Source organism: Cyprinus carpio, chromosome B19 (assembly GCF_018340385.1).
Source record: "Cyprinus carpio isolate SPL01 chromosome B19, ASM1834038v1, whole genome shotgun sequence".
In the NCBI taxonomy this organism is placed as follows: Eukaryota; Metazoa; Chordata; class Actinopteri; order Cypriniformes; family Cyprinidae; genus Cyprinus; species Cyprinus carpio.
The window spans coordinates 30,081,612-30,104,724 of NC_056615.1; the positions used below are offsets into that span (position 1 = coordinate 30,081,612).

The following is a 23,113-nucleotide window of genomic DNA, read 5'->3' on the forward strand; positions in this document are numbered from 1 at the left end:
TTGCCCTCCAGCTAGAGACCGGTGAGTCAACAGTGACGTAGGCGATTAAGGGGGCTATACCCTCTCATGTACTCAGCAGAACAACCTTGCCTGTAATCTGGATTTATGCAGGTTTTTAGATCGGTTTTGGCGCTATTTATGCAGGTAATGCCTAAAGCCAGGACAATAAATATTAAGACTCTGATGCGTCAGATTCATTTGCTCAGGACAATCGTGAATTGGAATCAGTTCTTCAGATTGTCTGATTTTCAGCTAAAGACGTCTAAAGTTCACAGTGGAGTTCAACCTTTGAAACTACACCTCTGATATTCTTACACCACTCTGAAAAAATAAAAGTGCTGAGAAGTGGGCTGTCGGAGTTTTAAAAAGTTATAAAATATAAAAGTTTCTAAGTGTTGTTCCAACTAATACATCATTAAAAAAGTTATAAATATAAAAAGATTTAAGTGTTGTTCGAACTATGTATATATATATATATATATATATATATATATATATATATATATATATATATATATATATATATATAAATATATTATATAATATATACACATACAGTATATATTTCAAAAATATTTACATGACTATATTTATACACACATGTGAGCATTGTAAATAAATATATTTAATATGAAAAATAAAGCATATTTTTCTGAAATATATACATGCATGTGTGTGTATTTATATAAAAAATATATAGCAGAGTAATACACATAGCTATAAAAAAAAATTGATGCATTAATCGCTTGATAGCACTGCTATATATATATATATATATATATATATATGTGTGTGTGTAAGTAAACACTTGTCTTTCTGGAACTACATTAGAAAAACTATGTTAACTTTATTAAACAACACCATAAACAAAAATGACAACTTTCGCTTCTTTCCTTTATAAAATAGGTGGAAATTAATGCTGATTAGGCAACATGGAGGAGGACGACTGGCGTTGGCACTTTTATGACACAGTGAAGGGATCTGATTGGCTGGGGGGACCAGGATGCCATTCACTACATGACAGAGCGAAGCCTGCTGCAGGAAGGTAAAGGTGGAGGTGAAGCCTGCGGGTCAGCTTTACTGCCAGGAGACTGGATCAGAAGAAGGATTTCTGAACTCCTGTTTCCCTTGTCTCAATAGAATTGGTTTAGATTGTGATTTCCGTCTCGTGAGAGGTTGTTGTGTCTTTTTCAAGCTGGAGAACTTTGGTATGCCGTTCAGCCGTACACGAAAGGAAGTGAGGATCTATCCGCCGTGCCTTCGGAGGCGCCAGAGTCTGAGAAGTTTCGGTAAAGGAGATCAGGCTCACAGATGCTGCTGTGTGGCAGACCGGAGACCTGGTCCGCTCTCTGCTTCAACACACTCTATGTTGTACAGGTGGAGATGATACTTGGGCTGATGTTTCACTTAAAACTGTTCAAAGCCAAGTAAAAATCCCTTAATGTAAAAAAAAATAAACGAAGTTACAAAACACCTTCAAGCGTGAACTGGGCAACACCCATGTGTTGGTAGTCCTTTAATTATCCACGATGTATCTGTTGGTGATCCTATTCTCTGAGGTAGTGACACCATTTACATTTTACAATGGATATATTTGTGTCCTCCTGGATCTGCTGATGGAGGATGGAAGTGTCAGGGAGTCATCGCACTGTGCATGGAGGACGGATCCATCCACGCTTCAGAGCCAAGAACACAGTCATTCGCCATACTGGGTAAATAATCAGGTTTTATGTCTTAAAGTTGTTCCAAACCTGTATGAGTTTCTTTCTTCTGCTGATTTTGAAGAACTTGAGTAATCAAACAATTGCTGGTACCCATTGATTTCCATGGTAAGAGACCAGCAACTATTTAGTTACCCACATTCTTCAAAAATATCTTTCTGTATTTAGCGTTCACCAGAAGAAAGAAATTCATATCAATTTGAAGCTAACTTGAGGGTGTGTAAATGATGTAAACATTTTATATTTTGGGTAAACTATTCCTTTAAGCAATCAGAAGCGTTGTTTTAGTATTATTTATTTACTAATATAGTGTTTATTAATATTTTGAATTAGCTTTTATTTTTATATTTTCAGTTTTAATTTTTATTTTAGTTTTAGTAATTGTGTTATACGCTTTTAATAGTTTAGTGCTTTTTTATTGGTGCTATTGTTTTTTTTTTTCAGTAATTTTAGCACTTCACATTTTATTTTTAAATAGTTTCTATTTTCTAATTTAAGTCATTCATCTAATATTTATATTTCAGATTTATTTCATTAAGATTATAAATTGAATATTTTAGTTTTGATTAAGTTAACACTAGTATTCAGAAGGATTCTTTAAAACAAAATGATAAAAACAGTTTTTTCTAAAACTAGTTTTTAATTACATTTCTGTAAGTTTTGTTTGATATGTTCAGAATTATTTTACTTTTGTAAATCCAAACGCTAATGGCAAAGCTGTCCCGTTTATTTAAAAAAATAAATATTGGTAGAGTAGAATCGGGTTTCTTTTTGTGAAGTTTGGTTTTTACAGTGAGGGTGCACATAGTCTTATTACAGTTTGTGTTATTGCAGCACTACAAATCAGATATTTATTGTGTTTTCTCTGCAGCGGTTAGCTGGGCAGCACATTCTTCAGCTGTAAGCATTCAGCCCGTACCAGCACAGCGGCGGTAATGCCATGGTGGTCCCGTGCGGGACTGCCCTGGCCAGGATCTTTAATTTGTGCAGTTCACACCACCACGGGTGGAGCTTCATCTCATTCATGAGCCTCGGACAAGGTCACTCAGAGTTACACTTCAACCTCATAACATCTCTATGAGCTTTGGCAATATCTACCTGTATAAATATTACAACTGTGGTTACTAAATATCCCAGGTCTTCCACTGATGTCCTCAGTTTTTTAAATGCCGTAATTCCTCTTAGGAATCCTCTGGGCGGATGCTGCCTGATCACAGAGGGCTGCCCGGTGGAAGAGGGAGAATCTTGATACAACAAGTGAAGGCGAGAGGTTTCATGGAACGATACGCACCCAATGCTAAAGATTTGGCCTCTAGGGACGTGGTCTCACCAGGTCCATGACCATCGAGATCAGGGGAAGGAAGGTATAATATACTTCATTTTTACTGTAATATCACTGTGTGATTTTTGTTCCTTCATTTTAATGTACTGTTTAAAGGTATTGCAAGTTTGTTGTTAACGTCATTTTCAAAGACAGTGTGTGAGTGAGTGATTAATAAATGAACAAAGAGTTTCCACCTGTTCCCCTCCAGGGTGTTGGGCCAGATAAAGAGCCACGGACCTGCAGCTCCATCATCTACCGCCCCAGCAGCTTGCTACTAAGCCTGCCCGGCATCTCTGAGACCCGCCATGATCTTTGCTGGAGTGGGCGTCCACAAAAGAGCCCATCCCAGTCATTACCCACCGTCCACTACAACATGGGCGGCATCCCCACCAACTTACAAGGGACAATTTTACGTTTGATGCATGAGTATTACTATTGGCTAACTAGCGTTAGGATTAGGCATTTAAAAAGAAACGCCAGATAAATTGAAGTGAGAAGTTACAGGCGATGACAGTGTCCAACTAGGTCCTGCACTGTTGTAATCGTAGCACTGCATGTTACCCTCCAATTGGCATGTACACAGCAAATTTATAAGTATAAAACTGTGAGTTGCAACTTTGTCCTCACTGGTTCGTACTACCATTTTCTATGGACACGTTTAAATTAGAACTCAAGAAGTTGTAATAGGTTTACACTACCATGCCGCAAAAATTGGGAACATTATATTTTTTATTCACAGATTGATTAAATTGCAAAAAAAAAAACAAAAACCTCATTCATTAGACATTTCAAAGTGACAAAGTAAAAATAGCAAAACCAAAAAAAAGATCAAAGATGCAACATAAAGGGTTAATGGAATGAAACTATGGCAATCATTTTCTTTTTTTCTTTATTTTTTTTTACAATTTTTTTTTAAGACATACAGTCATTAAAAGAAAATGTTTCATGTATGGAATGTCAAGTGTCAAATGCTTTTTGTAAAATTATATTATATATTAGTGTTAAATATATTTAGTGTGTTTCCCATTTTTCACACACTTTTAGGACTAAATGTTGTTGGATAAAGGCCTGTTCATGAACCACTGCAGTGCAGCAGAAAAATATAATTACCTAGTTTCATCTTAAAATGAATGTTTAATGCCCAAGTTCGATATCAGAGTAATATTTTTTGTTGTTTTAGTGGTTATTTTTTGTTAGAAATAAATATGTATGGTTTCCGTAAATCGGGGTGGGACTTGTTGTTGAGCATGGCATCAAAGAGTTATAAATTCAAAAGAATTTAATTAAATTTTTGTTTACTTGTATTCAAAATTATTAAGCTATGGATCTTTGCATCGAATAGGACCCAAAATTCTTGAAAATAGTATATACAGATTTTTGAATGCATTATGAGCGTTAAGCACAAATGGTTTAATAAATCTCTTTGGAAGTGACCCTGATCATGAGAATATAATGCTAATATCCTCTCTCTAATTCGTAGGCAGGTCATCACTCATGAGAATGGAGAGAGGATATGGGTGGTGCCTGAGCCCTGTAGCGTCCTGCGGGGGAGGTCGCGGCTGTGCATCGGTTGCATCGGCTGCCAACTCGCCAAGCTGCTGGGTGCGCAAACTCACTGCTTGGATATTGGTTGTTGTTTGGACGGCGCTTGTGCCCTGACCATTGCTGACAAGACAACTACTCCAGGTAGCTTCAATACACGCCCCTTGAAATGGTGAAGGAAATGCGTGTATTAAAAATTTTTTTTTGTGAGTTTTTTTTTTTGTTTTATTTTTAGACAAGACCACAATCCTGAAATAGTATTGATTTACATATTTAACAAAGTTGTTTTTACATTCAGTTTGTGATTTGTTTTATCTATCTTCTTTCTTTCTGATAGGAGAGAAGCGTTTCCCCTCTGAAACCCAATGCAGGAGAATGCATCGTGTCGGGGGGGCCAATCTGGACAGATCCGCTTTGCTAACGGAGTACCAGAACCTCAAGATCAGACTGAATATGCAGGGTCCGTCACCTCACTGCATTCTTTATTTCTAAAAAGAATCCTAAATTATTGACTGATCAACAGGATGCCTGCTAGGAATTGAATTGAATAGAATTGAGCATATGATAGCCTCCTCTTATGATTTAGGATGATCTTCAAGTGATTTATTTCAAAGTAGATTCGAATCTGTATTATTGTTTGTCGTTGTTGGATGCTCCGACCATGCAAAATCTCAAATGCATGGGTCTAGGCTAGTGTTCCGCACGCGAGACACGAGTCCATCAAGGAGGGCGGTTAAGAAGGATATGGACTCCTGTCTACATAGTCCTCGTAGGATTGACATTAGACTGTTGCCCAGTAGGTCAGAGTAAGACTTGGCATGCCCTAGTAGAATTCAAGGAAAACTTCTGTGTCTCACATTCAGTATTTTGTCAAATTGTTCGTAGCGGTCTAGTAGGGCGATTCAGGATTATCATTGCAGTGACGACTGTGTATAAAGGGTGTACAGATGGGATTTTGGTTTCGCAAATAAATCCTGTTCTTCTCTATTCATATCAATACAGAATAACCCATTCACAATGCTATGATTTCCTTACAAAATCGGAAGCAGTCACAACTGTTCAAACATTGACTGAATAATCAGGAAATATTAGAATGAGGATCATGGAAATATGCATGTACGTGCATAAAGAGTGCTGGAGTAAATGATGCCGAAAATTCACGTGTGAAAGCCAGGAAATATATTTACATATTAAATAGAAAATATTTATTTTAAATTATACATCATAATTGTACATTGTTACTGTTTTTTCTAAAGTATTTTATACAATATAAATGTACGCTCTGTGAGCCGCTAACTAAGATACTTACAAATAGTAATAAAAAATAAATAAATTCTAAAGATACCGAGACAGACGCAAACTTATTGAAGCGTATCTTGATCTGCATTGATCTGGATTAATAAATAGGTGTTATTGCGTCAATATGATGGTTGCTTGATATCATTTGGCTCTGCTTATTCTGTCGTTCAGTTTGCTTTGTCCCTGGAAACACTGATCTTGGTGGAAAGCTCTTGAGCCGGGCATAGATCTGATGTTGAAGCGCTGGTGCAGACAGATGCTTGCTCCGCTGAGGCACGGTAAAGAGAGCATGAGGAGCTCCGACGCTACTTAGTCGAGTGATACTTCAAGGTGGACCTTTGCCTGAACCCAAGCATGTTTTTCTCAAGAGGCATCATCTTTGTCGTGCTCAGTTACGCTTTTATGCTTTTAACACTTGTAAAAATCGACATCTTAATCTTCTTGGGAAATGTAAATGTTTCCTTCACTTGTAACTTGTAGTGCTTTCGAGCGTAAAAGAATAGTTATAATGCATCAAAGAGTGTAGAATGAGTTTCTTCATCAGAACAAGAATTTGGAGGATATTTAGCATTAAATTCAGCTTGGCTCAAAAAAGCAGAGAAAAAAAAGGCAATGGATGGGCCACTGGCGGGAATGGGTGCCTCAAAGACAGTTGAGAGTCCTAAACAGCTGATGGCAGCTGATGCATCCAAGTGCATAAAAGAAGATGTCGGATATCAACAATATGCGGCATCATGATGTTTTAAACGTCTAAACTGTGCAAAGCATTAATGGCTCGCTATCTATTACTCTTCGTGTTCTGATAAGTTTCAGCCGAGCAAAGACTAGATTAGCTGATGTACTTGGAAGTGGTGTGGATATATGTGTTGATTCTTGTGATAGTTTTCTATCAGCTGTCTTGGACTCTCATTGCTGACGGCACCCATTCACTGCAGAGGATACATTGGGCTCGTATCCTATTTGTCATGTATATGGCTAGTGGGGGGGGGTTGCTCCAAACCTGTTACTACATAGAAGTATACACAAACCTTCATTCTATATCTTGGTTATGAGTGCGCTGAGTATTGAAAATTCTTCTGCATATTGTGCATCTTTGGCGGATGATACTATTCTTAATATAGCAGTGCGCAGAGGGGGGCGGAGGTGATGTTAAAGATCATAAACCTAGTTATGTGGATTCAAAATAGTCGGTTGGCTTGTCATTAAATGGTTCTTGATGATGTGCTGCTTTTTGACTTACAGTACTCGTGATGGATGAGTAGCGACGTACTCGGCAAACGCTCTGCTGGGAGGACAGGTGAAAGAGGGCGCTTTCCAATACACGTCCCCTGGAGGAAACACACAATGTCGCCAATAACCGGAGGTGGGCGTGGATCCCAAGACTATGAAAGGTAAATAATATAATAAATCTATTAGTGTCACATGTGAGGAGGGTGTGGGCTGAGCCATTGGATACCGTGGCCTCATTCATAGTTTTTACCTTATAATCTTTCTGGGGGAGCGGGGCATGAGCATGGAAGAAGGATGGTTGAAAAAAAGAAAGTGTACGTGAAGATGAGGGCGAAACAGAGAGATGAAACGCAGGCGGGGTTCAGGATGCGACGCCTAGAATACTAGAGCGCTGTGAGTGAGCTAAATCTTACTGCTGACGGTCTGAAGACGAGTGCTGCTATTATCCCCCTGGCATCCGCTAAGCTCTGTGAAAACGCTCCTCATTAAACATCCTTTCCTAAGTGGCCTCTCCGCATCTAAACTTCGGCCTACATTAGCTGATTTATAATCAGTAAGAGGCAGATGCGCTATATAAGTAAAATGTAATATCTTGTTAATTGACAGGCGAACACGTTATTTAAATATGACCACAGTCAGACTCAAATATCATAACTTCCGAACAATAAAGTTGAATTCCACTGCACTAATCAGCTCCATGAACAAGATTCTGTAACTGAAGACCATAATACAGCTGTGTAATTGTTAAAAAGCTGTTAAATGCACTGTACCTTATGAAAAGGATTAAATAAGTCCCCGTCAACTTTGCAGTTGAATGGTTAATGCAGGGATGTTTTCATATGTATTGGACCTTCTTTGCGCCTTACAACTAATCTGTATTTAAATTTCTGTAAATCTTTACATGTTTTGTAGGTTCTGTTTAAAGCATAAAAGATGCATCCGTGATAATGATTGGGACTTGTCATATGGCTCAAGTATGTATTAAGTGTTTCCTGAAAGAGAAGATTTGTTGGAGAGACTGGTAGCTTGCATGTTTAAAATGTGAAGTTGCAGGAAAAAATGCTTGAGTTTTTGTGTTGGCTTTCTGAGAATTAAAAAAATAGAGACTTTTTAGCTGTTGTAAAGTCCTCTTGCCTGTGGATGGCAGCGGAGTTCACAGAAAAGCTCAGGCTAGATAGAAAAACTGCAATGACAAGATTGTGTCAACCAAACCAGAATTTGTATTATTTATTCTCCACGTTGGAAAATTAATATATTAAATATATATGTATATTTATATATTATGAACACAACATTGTTATTCAGAGAATAAGGAGGTACAAAACTCAAAGGAGTGTTCATACCAGATATAAAAAATGTAATTTATTATTTTATACAAGTAGTTCACACTTTTGTAATGTAAGCAGTACGTTTGATTTCAGGACGTTTGAATTTTAACATGATTTGAAAAAAAGTCGATTTTAAAGTTGACCACAACAGTAAGATGAGGAGCTGTGAGTCAAAGAACATACAGTCAAAACAGTAATAACGCGAGTATGATAATAGTAGTACAATTGAAGAAGGGACTTTTTATTTGGATATTTTAAACTTAGTGTGTTTTTCTGAGAATTTAAAAAGAGACCTTTTTAGCTGTTGATAAGTCTCTCGCCCTTGTGGATTGGCAGCGGAGTTTACAGAAAAGCTCAGGCTAGATAGAACAAACGCAATGGACAAGATTGTGTCAACCAAACCAGAATTTTGTATTATTTATCTCCACATGGGAAAATTATCTATTAAATATATAGGATATTTATATATTGTGAAACCCCATGTTATTCAGATGAATAAGTGTGATGGGTACAAAAACTCAAAGTGAGTGTTCATACAGATATGAACATGTAATTTATTTTGTATACAAGTAGTTGCACACTTTTGTAAATGTAAGCCAGTACGTTTGATTTCAGACGTTTGAGATTTTTAAATGATTGTGAAACAACGTCTCTTTACTTACCAATGGGATCAAAATACAGTCAACACAGTAATATTGTAAACTATTGCCAATTTGAAAGTAAGTGCTTTTATTTGGATATATTTTAAAATATACAAATAACAAAAGACAGCACCTTTAGAGTTCATTCCACCTATTTCGATGTGAGCATAAGTATTGGAACAGTTGAGCTTAAGGCATATGTCAAAAGATTTTTAAAAGCTAATATTTTTATTTGAATAGTCTACAGATGCAACTTGCAAATGATATTAGGACCATTTACAGTCTCTGTTTCTCCCCACTTGCTTCCCAGTCCATTTAGATAAAGGTCAGTCTTTATCTCATCTGTCCATAGAACTCTAGTGGCTCACCTTTGTGCTTTTCTTTTGCAAACTGATCTTGCCATTCTGTTTTTGGTGCTGATCAGAGGTTAGCATCTTGCAGTGTAGCCTCTGTAATTCTGTGTCAAAGTCTCTTGGGGACTGTAGATTATCAGAGCATCACCCCAGCTTTCTGGAGGTGGTTTCCAAACTCTTGATTTCTCCATGGCCTTTGTTTTTGCTATAGCTCTAATTGACTTCCTCTGTTCTTTTGGCATCCAAATTTCTTGCTTTTCTCTTAAAGTCAGCTCCCTTGTCTTCATCCTGGTTTGTGTGTTTCATCATCAAATGCAAGACTCAGAATGCAGAAGCAATGGATATAACTGATAAGACACATTCCCTGCTTTTAATCTAAAGAATTAATGCAACAGGACACAGCTGATCACTCAGAAAGACCTGTGAGGCAACTGTTCTAATACTTTAGAAAGTGCTGATCTTCTTAGCTGGTAAAACATGTATGTGTTGAAACACCCAAAAATAAAATGACAATTTGTAGTTTTGTCTCATATTCATCTTTTTAAACATATTGACAGATTTCTTGACTCATGGTAAGATCAATTTTGTGTTTACGTTCTAGTACTTATGGAAGGCACTGTGTGTGTGTGTGTGTGTGTGTGTGTATATATATAAATATATATGTTTTTATTTTATTCTAACTTTTTTATATGAGAACAAATTTTGGAAATATATATATATATATATATATATATATATATATATATATATATATATATATATATATATATATATATATATATATATATATGATTGCTCTCATGAAAAGAATAAAATTTAAAAAACATTTAAAACAAAATAAGATTTTTCTTATGTTCAGTAGAAAAGAAATGTCTATAGTTTCATACAAAACTCGATTGGTATGTTATTACGTAAACATGTTTATGCGACACACATTTGAAGACTCATCCAGCGGTTATATAATGTAGTTCCAGTGAAGAAACTTTATTTGGAGTTAGACATTTGGCTCAACTGATCCTTTGCACGAGGCCAAAATGGCGTCAGTTCAGTGCTCCGGACGTAAACAGCTTCGGTTAGAACTTTCCAGTGAAGACATACTCTTATATTGGAGTTAGATCGATTTGTGCTGCAACTGATCCGTTGCCACGGAGCGCATCAATATGGCAGTGGCAGTTATGCAGAGACTATCAGTGCATCGGAACGTAACACTAGCAACTTCAGTTTGCGGCTACTTGATGAAGGAGGAAATGATCACCCAAGGACCAAACATGTGTAGAATCACAAGCTTCGAGGGATGGACACTGCAGAGTGTCGCGGGCACTAATTAAGATAGCCATCTTTTGATAATATATAAGTCTTCATCGCTACTTTACCTTAATCTTCGGCGATGATTTGTCGTTATGCTTTTAGTATCAGGAAATCCATTTACACTTGACAGGTATATCTTGCTAACTAGCTGTCTCTTGTATCATACATAACCCCGATTGGTATGTTGTGCGTAAACATGTTTTATGCGGCACACATTTGAAGACTCTTCTAGCAAAAGTTATATAATGTAGTTCCAGTGAAGAAACTTTTATTTGGAGTTAGACATGACGGCTCAAGCTGATCCTTTGCACGAGCCAAAATGGCGTCAGTTTCAATCCTCGGACGGTCCGTAAACAGCTTCAGTTTCCTCTTCAGAAAAGGAAGATCACAGGGCAACTGTGAGAATCACACACCGAGGGGATGGGGAACGCAGAGTCGCGGCACTAATTAAGCCAATTTTAAATAGAAATCTTCATCGTATTTACTTAACTCGGTAGATGCTGCTGTTGTTTACATTTATTGACAGGTACATGTTGCTATGCCCTTGTTATAATAACCCTCTGCTCGGTTTTTCCGCTGTTTGTTCTTGGGCTGTAAATTGTGCTTGCACAGTTATTAGCGTGCTAGCTAAAATGCTAGTTGAGTCGAGTAGATGTACTCAAATATAAATGCGTTTGTTTTTACACACTGTACCTGTAAACTAAACCAGTGTCGTCGTTTACTAAAACGATTTTAAGGAAAATATGTAGACGTTTAAAGCAGTTTTATAAGGTGAAATGTGGCTCGTTTTGTTGGGAAATTAAAGTCTGTGGCAGCAAGCTCAATCCCTAGCCGATGCTCTGGAAATTGCATGTTGGCATGCCGGTACATTGATCATTCCGTTTTATGGAACTAATACTATGCAGTGTACATTGAATCTGTTGTATATAGTTCATATGCGTGTTAGAAGTCACGTATAAACCCTTAAAAATAAATCTTTCTGTCATGTCTACACGGAAATGCAGTATAACTCGCTTGGTGGCAATAATGTTAGTGACGATCATTTATATTCTTCTCGGTTTGTTTGTAGTTTCAAACGTCCATTTCAGGTGTCATTCACGTAGTGTTTTATAATCGGCAGGGATAATTTAGGTCTGAAATAAAGATCGAGGGGCCACGGGCCTCAGTCCGCGGTCTTGAGTTTGAACAGTCATCCGATCATCAGAGCGAGTGCGTCGGTTGTTTCAGCTAGAGAGCCTGCATGCTACAATTCAATGAGGGCTGACAGATAGATGGTGAGAGCGGCCTTTGGATTTATTTATGGACATTCATGTGTTAAGTAATACAGTCATGTGAACATGTACACTTAAAAAGGCTAGGTGTATATGCTGCTTTTCACAGTGTGTTATGGATATTCATGGAAACTCATGTATAGATGTAGCGAATGCCACTGTTTCTCTGGGCTCCACTGTTTCTCGCAGTGTCCATGTTACAACTTAATACTCACTAGCAGTTTGATCAGTACCTTCGGCATCTAGGGCATTGATTCAGGAATGCTATTTTGTTATTAAGTAATAACGGCGTAGCTCTGTGTTCTCAGTATCCGTTTCTTAAACTTTCTGACATGCTAGTGTAATAATACTCTCACATCAGCATCTCGTTTGTCGTATCACCTCCATTATAAATATTTCTAACCAAACTCAACATCTATATTAAAAAGCATGTAGGGGATACATGCTGATCTAATATAAGATAATAGTATACCCCGCCATGCTGTCCCGCACGAGAGTCATCTTCATAAAGTGCCTAGACAGCTGCATCCTGTTTTGCCAGTTCCGCACTTCAAGGTGCGGCGTTCGCACTCAGATCAAAGCTGATTCGCAAGTCGCCGCGCATGACTGTCCCATGGCCACTCCATCCACTTCAAGCCTGAACTGATTGTCGTCGCATGCAGCAGGCATGGGCACTCACCGGCATCTCTGGCAGTGCATGCACCCACTGATCCTCCTCTGGTTTATCCATAAGCTCGCTATCCTGGAACTCCTCTCGTGAGGACCTACAGGCTCCTGCATGCAGGCATAGGCCCACAGGTGAGCACTCCCCATGATAACACTCCTGGTTTTCCAGACCGGATGTCGACGTCTACTATATTGTCTTTCATCATAGGCCTTTGTATGTGGCTTCTAATAGTGACTAAACAGTCGCAGCATGATTGTTTTCGCAGTTCTGCCATCACGGAGATTTTTTTTTTTTTTTTTAACGAAATTCGAGATTAAGTTTTGAAGTTAAGTCTCGGCACATCTACATTTCCAAAGATAAGAGGCCAATTAAGTATATATTTTTTTTAGATTAATAAGTTGGTAGTCACACAAGCCTACATTAAGTTTATCATAAAGTGTTAGTAAAGACTACTTCTAATGTTACAAATGAATTTTTTTCAGGCAAATAGTTTGAATCGAAGCGTTGATTGGAAAAAATCATGGTGCTTCTAACAGATCGACCAAAGTATTAAAGCCAGTGCAACATGCTCGTTTTAGCATGTTATAATTAAGAAATATTGGTATGAAGGATCATCACAAAAAATGTAACATTTGCGCACGCAAATACATTAAAAAAAAGAAAAAAAAAAAATATATATATATATATTATATTATATCGCATGCACACACACACCAAACATACAAGGTGTGGTCCAACCGTATACTTAGACCGCCCCTGCGTTAAGATATTTTTTACAAACGGAACGTTAGAACTGAAAAAAAGAAATGAACGTAGAGTGATTCATTTTTGCAGTTTATCGTGTTAAAAATTTTTTTTACCACAATGGGTATGGTTGGCCACCTCCCTCTCATTAATCTGCTGTTTCTGTCAATTTTTTCATGACGAAGCGCAAGTTTATTTAAAGTCAGCTTACACTTTGACCGCTCTCGCACGCAACACAGTAGGCGCTACACACCTACGCACATCTGCGCATCATACTGCGAGTCACACGATGCGTAGAAAACTGTATCTGGGGCTCATAGGGCACGGTGCTTCCCCAACACTTGCCACCGTGCAAATGCACCGGTGTCTTGCTTGTACGCCCTGTATCATTCTCATATCAACCACTCCAGCGCAAGAAGCTACAAGCATGCAGTGTAGTAGTTATGAACTCCTCCAGTCTAGCTTCATGAAACTTATCCAACCACCACCGTCCAATCAAAGCCTTAAAACTGTGCATCTGTCATTGGTATGATATTTGTTTATGAACAGACATGTCTCTAGAATGCAGTGGTTAAGTTTCCAAACAATTCTCTGGGAGCAACGCCCAGCACTGATCTCCCTCCTCTAACACACCTCGACTTCACACTCATTAGAGAGCTTTAAACATAACCTGAAACCCTGGTTCAGAATAGGTAAGAGATGTGCCGTGCTCCCAGAATCCACCGTCATGTTTCGCATTTTGGCAGCTCTTAAAGGGGCAGCGCCCAGACAAACAAACCCCTAATAATCGACCTCGCTCTGAATGGCCTCGGTACTCATAAGAACTCACACCCAACTGGTATATCAGTCATTACAGCGCTGAATGTTGTCATATATCGTAATATATATATATATTAATATACCCTCTTTACACACACACTACTCACTAGACTATTCACATGCAGCCCTGGCGACCAAAAAAGAGACATCTTTAAACAGGCGTGTAACACACCATACGTCTTTGAAACACGTACCGAATGCAGTGCACTAATTAATATGCAGCCTTGGTGACCGGCACAGAGACATCTTTAAAAAGCATTAACACTCTTTTGAACCAGGAAATGCAGTGACTATCAATATGTAATTAGACCCTTCTCAACAATCACGTTTACTCCTCCAAGCCATACTTCGAGTGTTCCCCTCTCAAACTGTTAACTCGTATAACAGACCATCTGATCTTTGAACCTACCATCTCCACAGTCCTCATCGCAGTACGGTCTTCTCGTTAATCTAAAACCTTATTTTTGCATCCTTCCCACCTCCTCCCTCGCATAGTCCTCAATTTTGAAGCTGTAAGCAAGCCTCAACACACTCGATGGTGAGCGAATCTTGCTTCCCCATTTTTTTAGCACACCCACCTCCCTCATGCACACAAAATCTCTTTTTTGCCCGCCTCCATCATGACTACATCCTATCTGCCTCTCACAGATTACAACATGCTTTCGCAGACAACAACAGAGTGGCAACTCGTACCCTCACTCCTCCTTTCCTCGACCTCCTCCCTCCCGCGTTCCTGTGTTAGCCTATCTCTCACTGCATATGTCTTCTCCTCCCTAACGTGCTGTTGTCGCATAAAGTTGGACACTGTAGCTTGTCTCTTTGAATGCTACATCTGTCTGAGGGATTGTGTTCATCACAAAATCAGACTTCTTATGGATCGCATCATTTACCTGTGCTTAAATCGGGTTTTATTTTGAGATGAAATATGTGAATGCATTCCTTGGGGAGAAATTTTTATTATCTGGTCTATGATCCAGTTAAGGGTATGAGAGCTAATCAGGCATGTGTTACTGACCATAAGAAATTAACTTTGTATTTTTTCTGTTATTGGATATTTCGACTTTGTCACTACTCAAAAAATGAGGGAAGTCTTGATTTTATTCAACTAAAATATTTACTTGTTTTCTGTCACCTCACTCATCTCTCTCCATCGCCTCATTGTCTGCCTCAGATCAACTCCACGTGTCCCCACATGTCCATCGTATGGGTCTGCACGCCGTCAGCAGCTCTGATGACGTCAAACCGCCCTTTGGTTTGAAGCCAATGTCCGCCCACAGCCCAGGGCCCATGCTCTGAAGAACGCTTGTAGTGCCATCTGTGGAGATCGCTCTCTGGTATGTCACTGATAAACACTAACCCTAAACCGTCTGAAGGAAACATTGAAACTGGTTTCTTTTTTGTCCTAAATGTCCATTTAAATGTTTTATTGGTTTTATTGGTCTTCTGAGAGCTTAATTTTGTGGAAACAATTGAACAGAATTCAAAAGAACAGCATATATTTGAAATATAATTTTTTGTAACATTATAAATATCTTAAATTTCACTTCAATGTATCCTTGCTGAATAAACATTAATTTTTATTTAAAAGTATTACAAGTAAAAGCGTTCATTTATATTTTAAAAGTATTAAAACTTAATGACCTCAAGCATTTGTACTGTAGTGTTCAAGTATTAAAATAATTTTGTGTCATGGTACTTGGCCCTCTTTTGACTGTTTTTATGTGGAACTTGATAGCTTGCCAAAAAATCATGACAAAATGAAGAATAACAGCTTTCATTATGTAACAACTTATGCACCAATGATATTATTATGAAACTGTCAAATTTAGGCTCACCTGTCTAAAGTCTTCCACCTCCATAAATTTGCCTCATGTCTCCTTTTCTTCAGGCAAGCACTCACGGCGTGTACAGCCACTTGAGGGCTGCAAGGGCTTTTTTCAAGCTGCACTGTGAGGAAGGACCTGAGCTACACATGCAGAGACAGTAAGGACTGGTCTGGTGGACAAACGCCAGAGGAACCGCTGCCAGTACTGCCGCCTACCAGAAGTGCCTGGCCATGGGGATGAAGAGAGAGGGTAAGAAGAACTCGCATTGTCCCACCTAACACATACACATACCACACACCCCAGATGAAGAACTCCCTTACACTAGATGTAAGAGTTGTGATTGACCCAAATGGATTTGCTACATTGGTCACTGTGTATATTTTTATTTATGTGAAGATAATGCAGTAGAAAGTCTGATGCACACAATTGAAATGTTCAGTGCTGTGCTGTTATGCTTTTAAGGGGAAACAAGAAACACAAACTGATGCTTATATAGAGAGAGGAGAGTGGGTTGATTGATGATAATGCACTAAAGAAGATTTTCTGATAATTTACTCAAACCCCCAGGCCATCCAAGATGTATATGACTGACAATTCTCCAGCCGGAGAGTAATTAAAATATTGAGGAAAAACATTTTAAGTGTTCCAAAATATATATCTAGGCATCTTCAAAGTAGTCCACACTACCCAGTTGACAAATAAGGGTCTTCTCTAATAAAAACTATCAGTCATTTTAAGAAAAGAAAATGTGACAACAAATGCATACCTTTAAGCCATCTCTGCCATGCACATACACAACAATGTTTAGTTTGGAAAGGAACTAGGGATATATCCTACCCAAAAAAAATTGCAGAGATGTAAGGCAATTTTCATTTTATAAATTAATTTTATTTTATATTTATATTTTTTACAATTCATTTGCTTTAATTGTCTGTCTATCAGATAAGGCATTTATGGTATTAAATTATGGCAGACAAATAGACCTGCAATGAGTAGGTATTGCAGAGACGTATAGATTTCATAAGGGTGTTGTTGATCAGAATGTAAAGAGGGCATTGTGGGTAGACATTGCATATGACATCACTGCACAAACCAGAGAGGAGAGCAGAGGGGAGGGGAGGGCTGTAGTCAACACTAACACCTGTCCCCCCTCTCTCCCTCTTTTGTTTCCTCCTCTCGCTTCTTCTCTTCCTCCCTCTCCTTCTGTAGTGGTCCAAGATGAACGCACACAACGATGTAAGGAGAAAGCAGGGGAGGGAGGGAGGGGTGGTTGTGTGTGAATGTGTGAGCCGTAATGGGAATGGTGAAAGAATTACTCTGTAGGATATTAGTCACCGCCTATTAAAGGGGCCGATATCATATCGCTTTTTCCTTGGTCAGGATCGTTTTTGCATTTTCACATATATGATAGTATATATATATATATATATATAAAATGCAATTTCAGAGTGGGAGAGATGGAGGTTTCCCCGGTTACAGCTGAACACAAAGCAGTGTTCGCTCACAAATGCTGCTTTATCAGCCATTGCAGGCAAGATTAAATGAAAATGACATTGAACATTTTCGAAGACAGTCGGTTTCTTCAGAAATATAGTAATATAAAAAACACCTGCACTGGGCGGCTTTGATTTTGAAACGCAGTGCTTATGTTTATTCAACGTTGTCAAAGCCTTTTGGAAAAGATATTCTTTGGAAAGATATTCTTAAAGTGATATGTTGAGATCATTAGGGCTGTGAATCTTTGAGAAGACAGTTAATCGATTCGATTCGCAATTCATAGGTTTTTGATTCAAGAATGATTTTTGCAAAATCAGAATGATTTGATTCAAGACTTATTCACAACTTAATTAAAATTTAACAGTTTGATTGATGTGAGCTTTTTCTTCTTTTCATAAAATAAGATGCTACAGTATTCAACTTTTGCTTCCTGCAGGGTTCCTTTGGGGTTTGGTAAAGTATGGAAAATATGAGCATTTCCAGACTTTTGCCCCATTAATTTTTTTTTTATAATAGAAATTTAAGAATTGAATGAAAATAAGTTTGTCATACAAGAAGTGGCAGCTGTTTAGTGATTGTCAAACACGACTGGTGCACTTGGTGCAAGGTGCACTTTTTTTTTTGCATTTTTGGGTTTCTTCTCACGATATTCTTAGCACCATATTACATAGCCTCAAGGACCTTTGCAAAAATAAAAAATATACAGACTTTTATGTGTGGACGAGAAACCATTACACTTAGCATATAGGACCATGCACGCTGAGCACCTATTGTGCCATCAGCCCATTTCACGGTGTGGTTTTTTGATCGCCACAGAATATGCATTAAATAGACCTAAGGCCTAGAAATATGACATACTGCCTTTAGCCACATTTCAACACTTTTTTACAAAACCAGTTGTTTTGTTTTATCAACCCTTCAACTTGGTAAATAGGACACTGCACACAACCATATTATGCCACCAGCCCATTTTGTCTCATGGTTTTTCCGCCGGCGCAGAGGCTAAATTGGACATTAGGCCTTGATATTACACTACTACTATAAGGAAAGCCCTGTTTTGAGCAAGAAGATCTCTATTAATTCATTAATTCATTCTTGCTTTATTCATAGCAAAAAGGTCTTTGTATGTTCACTTGTATGTTTCTATTACTTCAAGAATATCAATGAAAAAAAAAACCTGAAAAAATGTAAATATTTATAGATGAGTGTAATATATATCAAATATAAAGCTGAACCCTGTTCCTGTCACAAATTATGTTTCTAAAAGAAAACGTGCCTGATATCTGTTTGCTATATTAACAAATGCAACTTAAATGCATCTGATTGACAGATGAACCTCACACTGTTATAGCTTGTGGTGTTAATGCTGTGGTTATTTTCAGTTTAATGACATTTTTAAAAGTAATTTATCATTCAGTGGAATTTTTGCTATTGGCTGCTCAAAATGTGTCAGTGAGAGCAACAAACTGACTGCAAGCGCAATCCTGTGACAAACAGTAAACAGTGGAGCACATGAAAGAGAAATGTGAGGGCAAAAACAATGATGTTCAAGGTCTCCATTAATTTGTGCTTGTAGTAATTTAATGTGTATGTCTTTTAAAGCATTAAATCGCTATAAAAATCGCGATTCATTTGTTTCTTAGTGTTTTAAATCAATTGGCCGAAATCAACAATTCACAATTCAAAAATTCATGTTTCAAGATCGATTCATATGTGTTGTCAGGTTTTATAATCGTTGCATCAAGAAAACTGGTGAATCGTTACACCGGTTATCATTTTTTTCACATTGATGCTTAAAGGCAGATTGAAATGTTCCTAAAAAATAAAAATAGAAAATTTAGCTACTTGTTTCTTATGTTAAGAATATGCAGAGCTGTAGGTGGTACACTGGCAGAAAGGACACAAAACTTTACTTTTTTTTTTTCTTCCTCTTTATTACTTAACTATTACTTACCAAGTCTCTATTACCCAATAGACGTTGTGTAAATCATGCATCTGATGTGGCATGCAGAAGTTCAAGAATCTTTTTGCAGATTAGTTCAACAAGTAAATTTTTTGAACTAGGAACTGAATTTACATTGTTTTCAAACTGTTATACGAGATCAAGGAAGATTTGATTCTGCATATGACCCCTTTAAATTACATTATGCAGAAAAAAAATATTAGTCATGTGAGAATGTTGTTTTGGAAATGTGTAATAAGGGATCTTTGTAGCTTTTACTGGGTCATTGAAGAAGGAATGTCGCTGAGGACTTCAGGGTGTGAATGAATGTGTTGAAAACTAACCAGGAAACTACATGTATCCCTGTATATCTCTGTGTCTCTCTACACCTGTTTTCATCTTTACCACTTTCTCCTATTCACTACCCCTTCTCTCATGTTCATTTCCCTCCTCCCGTCATGTTGATCTGTCCTCCGCCTATCTCCTATCATCTCTATTTTCCATCTTGTTCCTCTTCCTCATTTCCCTGTGTGCGATAAAGCTGTTCAGGAGGAGCGGCTCAGAGGAACAAGGAGCTGGAGAGAGAGGTGGAGTCCACCAGCAGCAGCGAACCGAAGAGATGCCTGTGGAGAAGATTCTGGAAGCAGAGATGGCACGTCTAGAGAGCAGAGAAGACTGAGCTGCATGCGGATGGCAGCTCAGGGGAAGCTCTGTAAGTTACAGATAAGCTACCCATGAAGAGGACTTTCTGATCTTGAGTGGAGGATTATTCTGTTTACATGATGAAGAACTTCAAGGTGGTTGGGCTCTAATTGCTACACAGCCCGATGACAGCAAGCTGGTGGACTGATTAAGGACAGGGAAGTCAATCCCTCATAAGGCGCTTTTGATAGACTTTAGACACCCGCCAGACTTTTTGTCTGAGACTACGCTTGTGTATATGTGCTATATATATATATATATAGCATCATCTACTACAGAGTAGTATGCTGGCAGATATGGCCAAAAATATTATCTATAACAAACAATAACAATATTTTTTTCCCCATATTATATGATATCAATATTTATTAGAATATTCATTTGTTTGTTCACAATCATACTCCACAGAGTAACTACTTTTTAATTTGGGGCCACATTTTTATGTTCTGTGTTTTATGATTTCATACAGATTTAAAGGTGCTGTATGTAAGATTTTGACTCTACTAAAGCATAAAAATACCATAATATAAGCTTGCAAGATATTTAAGAAACATGCTAAGTTAACATACTTGTTTATCTGAAATACAATGCTACATTCAGTTATTCTCCTTTGAAAATATGCGTTCCAGGCCGGAATGTCTGTCTTTGTTTTGGTTTGTGAAACCTGCCCACTGCCAGTTTACCCAATTGTATTTCAGCACTCCGGGTTGCCAGTTGGTGGAAAAAAACTGCGCATTTCATTTCATTCATCATCAAGAGCACTTGTTCCTGTTGGTCTCTCAATCTGGCAACCTGTGTGTCAAGTCTGAGGAGAAGGGGCCGGGTGAAAAAACCCTCTCCAATATTTTGAATTTGGACTGCAACACCTAGTTCAACCACTCGGTGTCAACCCTACATACAGCACCTTTAATAATCAAAAGTGTATCTAATGAAATGAATTAAGGCAACTTTAACAGTTTCATCAATCTTTGAAAGTGGAATCAACTGAAAATTAATAGCAATTTACCACAAAGCATTACATTTTTAGACAGAACTGTATAAATGAAAACATGGATGAACTGAAATTTCGAGTTTTGAACTGAAAATTCAACATAAGACTTAGTGTGTCATTATTGTTCTTGAAAATCATTATTCTTACAACTTACCCATAATACTGTTTTTTTTTTTTTCCCTCTCCTCAGCCAAATGACCCAGTCACAAATATCGTGCCAGGCGGCTGATAAACACAGCTGTTCACTTTGGTGGAGTGGGCTGAAACGGGTCCCTCACTTCAGTAGAGCTGTCTCTGAACGGCCAGGTCATCCTGCTGCGTATTGGTAAACCTGCTTGCCTCTGTCTTTCAGACTCTGAATAACTTGATTGCATGTTTTTAAAATCATTTATAAAGCTGCAAACTGGATTTTAGTGATGCCTCACTTGGCAAACACTGCTAGTTTTCTCAGTATTGAGCCCTCCTCATCCTTTTGCTGCTTTCATCTGTCCATCAGGCTGGAATGAGCTACTGATCACGCTCTTTCTCTCATCGCTCCATCGCGGTGAAGGATGGCATTCTGCTGGCCACCGGCCTCCACGCGCACAGGAACAGTGCTCACAGCGCTGGGGTGTGGACCCATCTTTGACATGTAATAGTCACGTCACATGACTACAGAAACATTAGCCTTGTATCGAGTTTTATTTGATTCACGCGTGCTCATAGGTTTCAAAAAGCAGTTCAAAGTTTTCGGGGTCAGTAATATGTTTTTTAAAGAAGTCTCTTGTGCTCACCAAGGAAGCATTTATTTGATCCTGTTATTTTTATTATCATTGAACTGTGGCTTATAGTTTTTATTAATAATTTGAATGCTTTTTTATTTAAATTTTAATATTAAGTTTTTAATTTTGTCATGATTTCGAGTTGTATTTGTTTTTTTTATGTCAAGTATTAAACATTGTTTATCGCTTTTAGGGTTTTAGTTTTTTTTAATATAAAAATAGTAAAAGCAATAATATTGTGAAATATTACATTTAAGTTTTCTATTTTAATATATTTTAAAAATGTATTTTATTCCTGTGATGTCAAAGCTTAATTTTCAGTGTCCATTCAATGTCACATGATCGTTTAGAAATCGTAATATCGATTTAATGCTCCTGAAACATTTCTTATTATAAATTTGAAAATCATTGTTGTTTCATACTGAAAACATGAAAACTTTTTTTTCCACAGTTCTGTGATAAATGGCAAGTTCAAAAGAACAGAATTTATTTTAAATTGAAATATTTTATAACATGATGAATGTCTTTACTGTCACTTTTCAATCAGTTTAATGCACTCTTGCTCAATAAGTATTAATTTCTTTCCAAACAAATCTTAACTGACCCTGAACTTTTTTGAACAGCACATTGATGATAGTTTACATTCATGTGTCAGTGGCACTTTAGTAATTAGAGGAATCAGACTGAGACTTGACGGAAGTCTCAGTAATTACACATTTCTTAATATTACTCTATTCAGTTCTTAGATTATGTAAAGATATGCATGTGACCTGCTATGCTTTTTGTGTGAAAAAATTAGGCAAGAAATTGTTCATTGTATTATGATTTGTAGTGAACCTGTGCTCTTGAAACATTAACAGCTTTGCTTCTTTTATGACACATTTAAGGCTGCAAGGGTGGTTGGATTTTCCTGTGTCATGACAAAGAAAAATACCTTTTACCTTCTGACAGCCTGTCACCTTGACGCTTCTGTATATATAGTGTGCTTTTGTAGACTGACACTGCACGAACAGACAGGGCACACATACATGCAGACATCTATATGTTCACCAACGCTCTCCTCTGCTTATAGTCTCAACACACTCCCATTTATATAAATAATACACCGCACTATGTATGAAGTGTGCTTGATCTGCTGGTTATTACA

General features: G+C 37.7%; 1 protein-coding gene and 1 pseudogene across 1 annotated transcript in view; both read left to right on the forward strand.

The window, feature by feature from the left end:
- Positions 1-23,113, forward strand: part of LOC109058809 — a 726,037-nt pseudogene that overhangs the window by 396,088 nt on the left and 306,836 nt on the right.
- The window catches only part of LOC109045202 (solute carrier family 39 member 4), a 668,471-nt gene that overhangs the window by 212,777 nt on the left and 432,581 nt on the right, over positions 1-23,113 (forward strand). The gene's annotated exons all lie outside the window — the stretch shown is intronic.